At 35.8% G+C, this 11,907-nt stretch overlaps 1 long non-coding RNA gene across 1 annotated transcript in view; it reads right to left on the reverse strand.

The window, feature by feature from the left end:
* Positions 1-11,907, reverse strand: part of LOC115031486 — an 85,304-nt gene that overhangs the window by 66,787 nt on the left and 6,610 nt on the right. The window contains exons 2-5 of the long non-coding RNA XR_003837106.1: positions 10,474-10,526; positions 7,371-7,444; positions 5,359-5,481; positions 4,178-4,280 (exon numbers count right to left, since the gene is read on the reverse strand). This is a non-coding gene — a long non-coding RNA (uncharacterized LOC115031486). The remainder of the gene's footprint in view (positions 1-4,177; positions 4,281-5,358; positions 5,482-7,370; positions 7,445-10,473; positions 10,527-11,907) is intronic.

The raw sequence follows: 11,907 nt of genomic DNA on the forward strand, positions 1-11,907 counted from the left end.
TTCTTCTTCTTCTCTTCTTCCTTCCTCCTCCTCCTCCTCCTGATCCTTCTCCTCCTCCTTCTGTTCCTCTTTCTTCTCCTTCTCTTTATCTTCTTCATTTTTATTTTTATTTTTAATATATTCAGCTCACATGCCCTTGGACCAAGTATGGGTCAGCCACAAGCATGACTCAAGAGCGAGTTATACTGTGCTGGCATGCCCAGTCAAGGCTCCAAACACACTTTTCCAAATGTTGTAGCCTGTAGAGGCAAAGCCAGTTCTCCCACTCTTGTAATTCTGAGGCTAATTTCCCAACTGCAGTAATTTCCAACATAATTGGAAATGGAGACATCACTTCCTTCCCAGGGCCACCCATAGCAGACTAGACCATATAAACCCTCTCACATTCATGCTCTCCCAATTGATCCCCCCTCCCCCAGAAAAAGGTCCTCTTCACTCTTATGCCCTGGGAAGGGCGAGAGCCCAATCGCCCAAGTGCTAAAACAGGTGAGAAGTAGATCCTACTTTCAGAAGCGCTAGTGAGGAGGAGTATGTGAGGGGCAGGACCACCCAGAAGGTTGAATTCACTGGTTTTCTGGTGCATCTCAGACCACTAACATCCCCATTTTTTTCCAGAGGAAGTGAGAGCCACAGCATTGACACTCACATCTGTCACTGACTGTATAGTCTCAGACACAGGCATAGCTCTCCGACATAGGCAGCTTGGGCAGACATTTCACTATGTTCTCAAGTAGATGGGCTGGCTACTCAAAGCAGGCTATTCCTTCCCACCTGGCATATCCAGTTCCACTTTGCTTAAAAATGCTCAAACTGTTCTACTTCTTTTTCTCTTCGTTATGTACACCACACAATTGTTCCATGTACTGGTTCCCACTCAAGGAAGTGCACACACCTGGCAAGTTTCTGAGTAACCACTTCTCTCAGTACTGCTTGGCATCTGGTGTGTGTGTGAACATCTTCCCCATCATGTATGGATTTGCATAGGGGTAAGTTGGGCTCTAAGTGTCTTCTTTCCCCCCATACAGTGTGTGGAGATACATAAGGCTGGCCTGTCTGATTTTTTGCCTACATGTACTTCAACAATAGCAGTTCTCAAGTCTCAAGAAAATAATTTTCAATAGTGAATAAGAACTCTTTATGAGAAAGCACAAAGACTTGGCATTTGGTCTCTAAAAGTCATGTACAAAGCCAAATATTGCTGTTCATGCATATAACCAGTGCTCTGGGAAAAGGGAAGAAACTGGAACCATCAGAGATTGTTTGCTGCCCCGAAATGTATCACATTACTTAAGGGTAAGGTCAAGTATGATAGAGAAAGGAACCCGGTATCCTACTCTGGCCCCAACATGTATGTCCAGTACACATTTGTGTACACAAACAGAAAAATAATTACCAATAGAATCTTATATCTGGAATAAGATATTGCGTGGTTGGATACTGTTTTTTGTCTAAATGCAACAGTGTGTGAAAATGGATTTCTTAGGAAATCATTTGTGTAGAATAACATACAAAATGGATGAAAACAAAGATATAGAAAACTGTATTGACACGTAGTATAGGAACACCTAATGATTGTAAACACAAATATAGAAAAACACCTTAGCTAGTACTAAATCTAGCCTATTTATATGAGATGCTTCTTCACTGGTGCCAAGGATTTTTCTTGTCATGTTTGTCTAAGTGACTAACAACACTTGTAATTTTTGCCCTACAGGAATGGACATTTAATCCAATAAGAATTCTTATTCACTACATTAACTCCTCAAGCCATTATTACACTTTGTGTCACGTATTTATATTTAACTTCTACTTTGATACATGGAAATCCAAAAGAAGTGCTTGTGGATTTGAAGTTTAATTTTCTTTATCATAGTTAGTTATTCGTTCTGGGATTTTTGGTGCTAGCTCCCAGGGATGGGATTTTTGGGCTACTGCCATTTTTATTTTTCCAAGCCACATATGCAAATAAAATAATTTCCTCTGTATTAGGATTTTTGTTTAATGCCTGGAAGTCAACCAACAAATTTGATAACTACCTTTACTGATGAAGACATGTCAAGAGCCTTAGTAGCCAACAAATAATAGAGATATAAACCACTGTTATTGACATTCAAAATTCAAAAGAACTTCTAAAAGTTTCCGCTTTTATTCATCTATTTTTATTTTATTTATTTATTTATTTATTTATTTATTTATTTATTTATTTATTAGTCTTTAGCGACAGGTTTTCTATGTATAGCCCTGACTATCCTGGAACCTACTCTGTAGACCAGGCTGGCCTTGAACTCGGAAATCCACCTGCCTCTGCCTCCCAAGTGCTGGGATTAAAGATATGCGCCACCACTGCCTGGCTTTATCATTTGTTTATATTTTAGTATTTAAGGACAAAGACTATTTTAGCATTCCTGATAACTTTTTTAGGTTTCACTTCTGCATCATACCACATAAGTTACCAAGAATTCTACAGCAAACTCTGTCCTTTGTACCCTTTGTGAACTAGCATTTTAAGACAGAAAATGAGTCTTCAAATCTGAAGAATATTCAGAGATTGCCATCATGCTATCTATGTAAAAACAAACAAACGAGAACCTCGCTGTAAAGAGAGTATGAGCAGAACAATGACAAAAAAACCTGAGCCACTATCCTATAGTAGTATGGCAGAGACAATAAATTTGATGAATTACTTTATAATTCATCTTCATTCTTATCATTTTACAAAATATTATAATTAATCAGATTTTAACATTAAATATAAGCTAGAGCATGTGTAATTTTGATCTGTTATCAGTTTCCTTTCTACCTTTTAATAGTGTAAAAATGTAGTGAGTATAGGGCACTTATTAAATTAGGTATGTTAAATGTTCAGACATTATCTCTGAGTCATTACCCTTCCATTTCCTAGAGATTTCCTGCAGATCTCCCTCTCTTTACTCCATCAGTAATTGATGTGATTAATGTAGTTCCTTCTGCCTTCTTGGTTTGTATATAACATTTGCTTCTTAGTCATCTTCCCCATACACTATTACACTACTTCTAGGCTAGTTCATAAATTTTCATTTTCAATAAGTAAGTGAGAAAACATCATCCAACTTTATGGAATGTACTTTCTTTTTCTAAATATATTTTATTAGGTATTTTCCTCATTTACATTTCCAATGCTATCCCAAAAGTCCCCCATACCCTCCCCCGCAACTTCTCTACCCACCCTCTCCCACTTTTTGGCCGTGGCATTCCCCTGTACTGGGGCATATAAAGTTTGCATGTCCAATGGGCCTCTCTTTCCAGTGATGGGTGACTAGGCCATATTTTGATACATATGCAGATAGAGTCAAATGGCTATCTGTAGTGCATGCCATATGTCTATATGAGTGCTCCTTGGAAAATTTGTACTTGTGATAGTATGGAAAGCATTATAACTACCGTTGGTAGAGATCCACCTATTTCCTATATAGGTGCTACTATCCATATGATGAACAGAGTTATTTTAACATATATAATGGTTCATTATGGATGCATTCTATTAACATTTTTTCAGGCTTTAGATTCTCCAACTGCATCACAAGAACAGAGTTTGATGTTCAACATTTTATCTTTAGGAACTCAGATTCAACACAAATCTTTTCACAGTTGGCTTCAAGTGTCCAAGATAAATATTTTCCTCTGCTTACATTTTACTTAGATTCCACATATTGCAAAATGGTCTTAGATCTACCAAGCCATTTCCAAGTATATAAATATACTGTTCTATTAATAGGCTCAGCAAAAACATTGAATCTTAATCTATTCTACATAGGACAACACAAGAGACATAGGTGTCATATTGGTTCCCTAGATTATGATAATCATGTCATAATTGTTCATCAGGTCCTTTGTGTGCCTCTTTCAAAAATCAAAAATTTAGTCTTTTAGAGATTTTTTTCTTAGTCGAAGATCATTTGTTTTAATCCTATTAAGAACTTCTGTTTTTTTTTTTATTAAATTTCTTATGAAACCTGATCATAATGTCAACTTTTATTTACATAATACCTTTCTGATTCCCATTGCTATATGTCAACTAAGGTTATATGAGTCATGTATTGTTTTTTCCTAGGTCCACTTATAATTTAAACAAATAAAACAAGCAACTTAAACTAAAAAGAACCATCATCTCAATTTCTATTCTTTTTATCCAACTTACCAAATATGTTAGATGTAAATGCCAAAGGTGTAAGCCTACCATCTTTTTTTCTCACTCAACTCCAAATTTATTCCAGCAGTCTCTCTGGGATCGGTCTCCTTGCCTACAAACAGAATTATCATTATACAGAGAAGGAGATGTCTTGCCTTTTTAGATGTTCAGTGATTTTTCCCCTGATGTGTTATATCGAGTGCATGAGCTAAACATTTGCCCATAATTAAGGAATGCCAATGGATAACACATGGAAAGGCATTGCTGTCCTGCCCCAGTTGGCTCAAATAAGTGAAATATCTCAATGACAATTAAACTGACCATGCCCCAGCCACTGTTCACACCTAAATAGAATAAACCTGAATAGAGAAAAACAATTATGTAAAAATTTTCTGTTTAAAATCCACTCCCATATTCAATATTACTTAAGTTGTCAACAGCATTTCTCATATCAAATAATTCATCACTTTTTTTTTCTCAAACTCGTTCTAAGTTTTCTCATAACCTACCATCTATAAAACGTTCTAATATTTATTTTCCAGGGTGATTATTGTAAATAATGACTAAAACTCTACTATTTTGTGCCAAGAGCAAAGAATTATAATTTTTCTACTGATATTTTCTTCTAGAAGAAAAAAGTCTCCTGGTCACCATTGCAAATCATAGGTTATTGGCTACTTATTTAGGAGTGATACCCTTTTCCTAAATGCTGCAAAAGAAAATCTTTCCCTAGGTTGGAGCCAGCTTAGCATATGGTCCCAAGATCTCCAGAGGACTCTCCATGCCCCAGGCACCCTAGCATGCCTAGGATCTCAGGATCACTGGTGAGTGAAAAGCAACATCTGTTCCAAAACAGTCCTGAGGGCCTGTGCCAACAGGAGCAGGGACACAGGAAACCCACCTGACCAGCAGCTCTGGTTCCTTCCAGTGGGCCACCTTGGGCACGAAATCTGTGGATGGTTCCAAGGTCCCCAGAGGACTCTCCACCCCCCAGGTTTCCTAGAACACCCAGTATCTTACAATAACTGGTGAGTAGAACACAACATCTGTTTAAAAAAAAAAAGGAAGTGCCTGGGTCTAGCAGGAGCAAGGACACAGGATCCCCTCCTGACCAGCAGCTCAGGATCCTTCTGATTGGCACTGGTCTAACTTGGTTTAAAACACAGCCCCATGGACCACAGAAGAGGTACCTGTTCCAGATGCTGTACCACACCTAGGCCTTAGGATTCTAGGATCCCTGGAAGTTGGTCACAGCAGGATGCCAGGGTTTCAGAGGAAGCTTAGTCTGTCTTTTTATTGGAGAACTGAGTCCACTGATATTAAGAGATATCAAAGATAAGTTATTGTTGCATCCAGTTATTTTTCTTGTTAGAGTTGGAATTCTGTTCATGTGGCTATCTTCTTTAGGTTTGTTGAAAGATTATTTCTTGCTTTTTTTCAAGCTTAGTTTCCCTCTTTGTGTTGGATTTTTCCCTTTATTTTCGATTGAAGGGCTGGATTTGTGGAAAGATATTGTGTAAATTTGGTTTTGTCATGGAATACCTTGGTTTCTCCATCTATGGCAATTGAAATTTTTGCTGGGTATAGTAGCTTGGGCTGGCATTTGTGTTCTCTTAGGATCTGTATGACAGACTCTGAGACATTGAACCATTTCTGCAGTTCAGAGTCCTGGAAGAACACAAAGCTAAATACAGATAATGCCTATTCAGTGGACATAAATCAGACACATAAAGCATCTTTTATACACACATTAGTCTCTGAGCTGCTATTATCATCTTAAGTATATTATATGGGCTGTTTTCTCATAGAATCCTTGTTCACACTAGTTTCTACATGTTTTCTTCCATCTTTTATGAGGAGTTCCTCTTGCTCTGCCTATTTTGGGGGATTTTTTTTTCTTTTTCCTAATATGTTACCTAGTGCAGGTGTAATATGAGAGATTGTGCCCTTATATCACTTCTAATTTGTTCTACCAGGTGCAATTTAGGCTTTTTTTTCCTGAAGTGAAATGGAAGATGAGTGGATATGGGGGACAGAGACTTTTGGGGAATGTGACAAGGAAGGTGAAGTGAATATGGGAGTAAGTATTCCAGATTATACATTTTTATCTAATTCACAAAACTGAAAGCAAACAAACATATAATGAGTTGATAGTTTTATAGTTGATAGTTTTTACATATATATATATATATATATATATAGTAAAAAGAATATATATATATTAAAAAAAAATATATATATATATATATATATATATATATATATAGTTAGTTAGTTAGTTAGTTAGTTAGTTAGTTAGTTAGTGGAATTCCTTACTTTTATATGTTAAAATAACTATAAATCAAGGAAGAAAACCAAGCAGCTAGCATAAAGAAATTATTTTCAATGCCATTTAGGCTTTACAAATAATGGAATAGAAGGAGTTCTATTCCATACATATATATATATGTTTGTATAAGAATAAATGAGATATACAATTTCAAGCCCCCAACTATGTAGGCTGATTTGTTTTTGTTTTCTTTGCTATTTCTAGGGATTATGTAGGATCTAATTTGGGACTACTCTAAACATTTACATGATTTAGCAGTCTTGGTGCCATAGTCACAAAGTTAAGAAAACTGTTCTCTCCTTTAGGTGAAGTAAAAATATTTTCCACTAATACTCATTATTTTAGTTCTGCATTGATGACTCAAGTCTTTAGATATTTAATCAAACTTTCTTCAATTAGTCACATGCTTAGGTTTTTTTGTTTGTTTGTTTGTTTGTTTTTGTTTTTTCTCTTTTCTTTTTCTTTTTTTTTTTTTTCTGGACAGGGTTTTTCTGTATAGCCCTGGCTGTACTGGAACTCACTTTGTAGACCAGGCTGACCTCGAACTCAGAAATCAACCTGCCTCTGTCTCAGAGTGCTGGGATTAAAGGCAAGTGCCACCATGCCCTGCATGCTTAGCTATTTATTAACATTTTCTTCCCAGTGTCTTTACTAAGACCAGAAGCTTCTTTGCATATACAATCAGGAAGAAAGGGAGCTGAAGAGGAGAAAGGACAGATATTTAGATGGGAATCTACGAGGTTATAACAATCAACTGCCGGAAAGTCCAGCCAAACAACCCCTGTTCCTGTTCTATATGGATCCTTTAGTGTTGCTACATTTTATCCCATATGTTGACCCCAGGAAATTAAAGACACAGTTTCCTAATCATACCTGTTGTGTTACATCTTTGCTGAAGAGTATCCATGCCTCTCTTCCTGAGGACTCTTTGGACACACAATAGCTTCCTGAAGTGTGAACAGAATGAGAATGAGGTGATAGTGGCCTGTCACTGGAAGATTAATTTTCAAAGAATGACAAGTAAATTAGGTGGCTAATTTCCTCTCGCATGAAGTTTGAAATACTAATTTTTTACAACAGAAAGGCAATTGATTTTCTAATACTCTAATTACTTCTCTGACTCCATAGGGAAAAAATGGATAGACAAGTAACAGAGTAAAACCATAAAAACTAATATTTTCCATAGTGCAATAACAATTTGTCCATTACTATATATCACAGATTGGAAAAGCTGAATCTCTGAGAGCCTTGTTGGCACTAGAATAATTACAAATAAGACTATCAGTGTTATTTTCTTTGTTCTAAGAAGATCTCATGCAACAAATATGATCATAAGGTATGAAAATCCTAAAACTGAAAGAGGTGATACTGTCAGTAGGCCAGGAAAGAACTTTCCCTGCCTTTGAAAATATCACATCTCTAAGGAAGCTCTTATCGTGGCATTTGAGAGTCAAAGTTTACTAGAATGTCACAGCACATATCAAAACACAAACAGGAGATATATTGGGAAGATAAAGATGCAGAAGGATGGCTGCCCCTGTTCAGGCTAGAACCATCAGAGACCTGAGCATAAAACAAGGATTATATAAGGAATTTTTGAGGGGCAGAGCTTTCTGGATATTTTCAGAATGGTGCTTAGTGGATTTTAAGGCATAAACTTAGTTTTTTTTCCACTATAATGCTGTGTAGATAAGGTAGGTCAAGTGATCTGTGTGAGGAACATAGTGATTGGAGATAATAGGGGTCAGAGAGTGGACACCTGTGTTCCCCACACAGTTAACAATTTGTCATTTTTGTATATTATTAAAAAAAACTTTAAGGGGGAGAGAATGGGGTGATTGCTAGCAATTAATTACTTCCTGCTAAATTCTCCTCTGAACCCTCTTGTGTCAAGCCCTCACATTTATTTTGAGGGAAAGACCAACAGGATGGCTTCCTGTGCTCAGCCTAGAGGAAGCAAGAACTTACTAGAATAGAAGATCTCTTTCATATTAAGCTCTTGAGGGGCAGAGATTTTCTGGAAATTTCAGCATTTCAAGTTCAGAGCTTGTTCTTTTACTTAGTAGGGCAACAAGCTGGATTCAGCTGTTAATGCAATTAAAGTGTTCTGCAGATGCAACTTGGTGGATGGGATTCATCAGAGACAGGACCTGTTCATTGGTGTGTCTCGATGAACTTAGAGCTATAGCAAATCTTCACAATGGTCTCCCTTAGAAAATCCTTGTTCTTGTTCAGAAATTGATTCTGAAATTGAATCATGTATGTTGAAAATGACACAGTATTCCAAGACTCACACACAAAAAAACCTGCTATATATTAAGCAGAATTATTGGTTTCAGACAAACACACCCATTTCTTGCATAGGAGACAGGGTTTAGTAACGCAGAACTATAATCCTGTGAATCAAACAAACTATTTCTGCTTCTAATTTTCTCTGACTCCTGTAGATTTTGGAAATAGTCTTCCTTCTCTTGAGCTACTCAAAGGTAAGCTTTGATTATAGCAGAACCAGTTGAGACATAAATTATACAAAGGAGCCTGACATGTAAAAACTCTCACTACCGACTGGTATTGTATTTGATTAGAGGAGATTTTGCATCCATAAGTGAATGGATTATACACCACTCAGTAAAGAGCTTTCAGATAGAAAGAGAAAGCAAAATACTGGTGTTCCAGATCTGAAATACTGATTCATCTACTGCTCCCTCAGCCTGAGAATATACAAAGTGGAAGAGCAGGAAAACTGCTATTTATTATGACCTCTCTGCTCAATTAGCAGCGGAGCAAAAACTGTCGAGGGTGCCTGATTACTGATCCTGTATCTGGAATCTAAAAATGAGTAGATTCTGGGTATCTCTAGGAATACCTTAATTTCCATCTGCCAATTTTTGATTGTGACTCTGGGTACCCAAATGAAACTTGCTTTTGATTAATCATGATATGATTGAGTCAGTTTTCACAATTTCAATGATTATAATTACAAATAATACCAATATATAACACATTTATCTCTATTATCATATCCTCCAAAAAGCATCTTGGAGCCTAAAACAAAATGTTTGGTCCATTCCCTTTGCAGGAAATATATCCAATTAAATCAGAATATCCATGAGTGATATAATGATAAAGAAATAATATACAATATTTATTTTAGAAAGGAAAAAATATATGTATATATATATACACACATATATATACACACATATATATACACATACATACACACATGTGCACATTCTCAACAATTTTTTCGTTGTGCATTAATTTTGCTCTTGCATACATGTGTGCATTCTTGTGAAAACTTATGATATTACCTACTAGTAACAGTCAGTCGTGATAAAATAATTGATGCTATATCATTATTTGAATAGTTCGTGTTTGAAAAAATTATATCAAGTTCCCTATCCTTGAATATCTATCCCCACAACACCAGTACCAAAATTCCACCTAACTTCTTATACTATCTCACATTTTAATAACAGCAATTTAATTAAGGCATCTGTGAGTACAAGGATATGAGACGTTCTATATCCACATATTTTGGAGTACTATGCCTTTACTTGGATGTATTCATCAATCTTTTTCCCCCGTGATGGATATAGGAAGTCCAAAGATTATAGCAGTAAACATAGGGCCAGGAGAGATTCAAAACTAACAGAAATACTAGTACTAAGATATAAAATTCGACACAAAGTACCATCCTTAATCAAGACACTATTTGTAATTGATACCTGCTGTACAGAAGGCCTAAAGTCAATTTTTTCCAATGGAGCATTACTGGTTATATCAAACACATTCCAGGGCATGCCCCAAAGACTGGAACACTGAAAACAGATCCATTTTGTTTCATTGTTCTTTTGTGGGTATTTGGTACATTTTATTTTTTACTTTTTTGACTTTCTATGTAATTAATTTGGCATTTTTTGTTGTTTTGTTTTTATTGTTGGGATGGTGAGACAGACACAGAGATTATTACCTTGTACACAACCAAAGGTGGATGAAATTTTATTGGCAGGGAGAGAGGAATATCTGGGAGTAGGTGGAAAAATGGAAAGGCATTAGTTAAAGCATATTGTGTGGAAAACATCAAGTAATTAAAACACGAAGTTATATACTAACAAATACAATCCAAACCATCAAGCAGATATAAACATTTTATACTATTATACTGTAAGTGTAAATATGTAGGAATAGCTTAACACATATAAAGCGCTCATTTAAAATACTGCATTAATACAAATAATGACAAAGGACTACATGATCATTTCAATGTTCAGTAGAAGTTAATTAATATCTTTGAAAATAACTAGCCACTTTCATGATTTGAAAAATAATTAAAATAATATTTACAAAAATGAAATTACATACACATAAGTAGAATACTAACATATACAGATAATATATACCTCTTTATATCTGCCCTTTTAAAATCATATGTTACACATTGTAGCCACTTCCATTGAACATTGTCCCAGAAGTTGTATTCAGGGCAGTTATTAGGTAAAGTAAATTAAAGACTTTTGTTTTCTTTTTTTATATATCACGTAATATACAAGCTTCATAAAGCATACTCTGACAGAATTTAGAGACTAGAAAAAAGTAACTGATATGGGAATAGGGACAGAATCAAGTGGGGAATGAGAAAAGAGAGTTGCATGTGAAAAACAAAATGGAGAAATGGCTATGGTAAGGAGACTGGATTTTGGAAAGAAGTCAAGTAGGAAAGAAAAAAGAAACCTGGCACTTGAGGAGTACTGGTGAGGTAGTAAGGAAACATAATACAATTAAAATGTTATAAATTATATATATATATATATATATATATATATGTATATGCGTGTGTGTGTGTATACACACATATACATACATATATGTGTGTGTGTGTGTGTGTGTTTGTCTGTGTGTATATAAAAGAAATCATAAAATAATTTGTCTCAATTGGGCATCACTTGTCACCCTACAAAGCTCCCATTTCTGGAACTGGTTTATATTTAATTGAGTTATGGGCAAAACAGGCTGTTATAAATAGAACAGAAATTTCCAAACAACCCAAATTGTTGTTAAAATTATTGGGTCTTCTTCCCAAGTTGACATCACATTCCCATGTTGATGAAGATGCTTAGAAATTTTATTAAAGTGAACATGTCAAGTCAGTGCTCACATCGTCCTTAAACTGCTATATTCCAGTGTTATGGATAGCCCTGGGGCTAATTATATTTGATGTTAATTCCATTCTTTTGAGAGTGGCTGAGTGGCTGAAATCAGGACTCAGGTGATTTCCTGTAAACCTGCTTCCTACCTTAATTTGTAAAATAAAGGAGAGCTGATGATTGGGCACATAAAAGGGAAGGTGGAGCAGAAGGTGAGGGAGAGCAGAGAAGGACAAAATGGAAGAGGGAGAGGATGCAGA

This window comes from Mus caroli, chromosome 7 (genome assembly GCF_900094665.2).
Source record: "Mus caroli chromosome 7, CAROLI_EIJ_v1.1, whole genome shotgun sequence".
NCBI classification, from domain to species: Eukaryota; Metazoa; Chordata; class Mammalia; order Rodentia; family Muridae; genus Mus; species Mus caroli.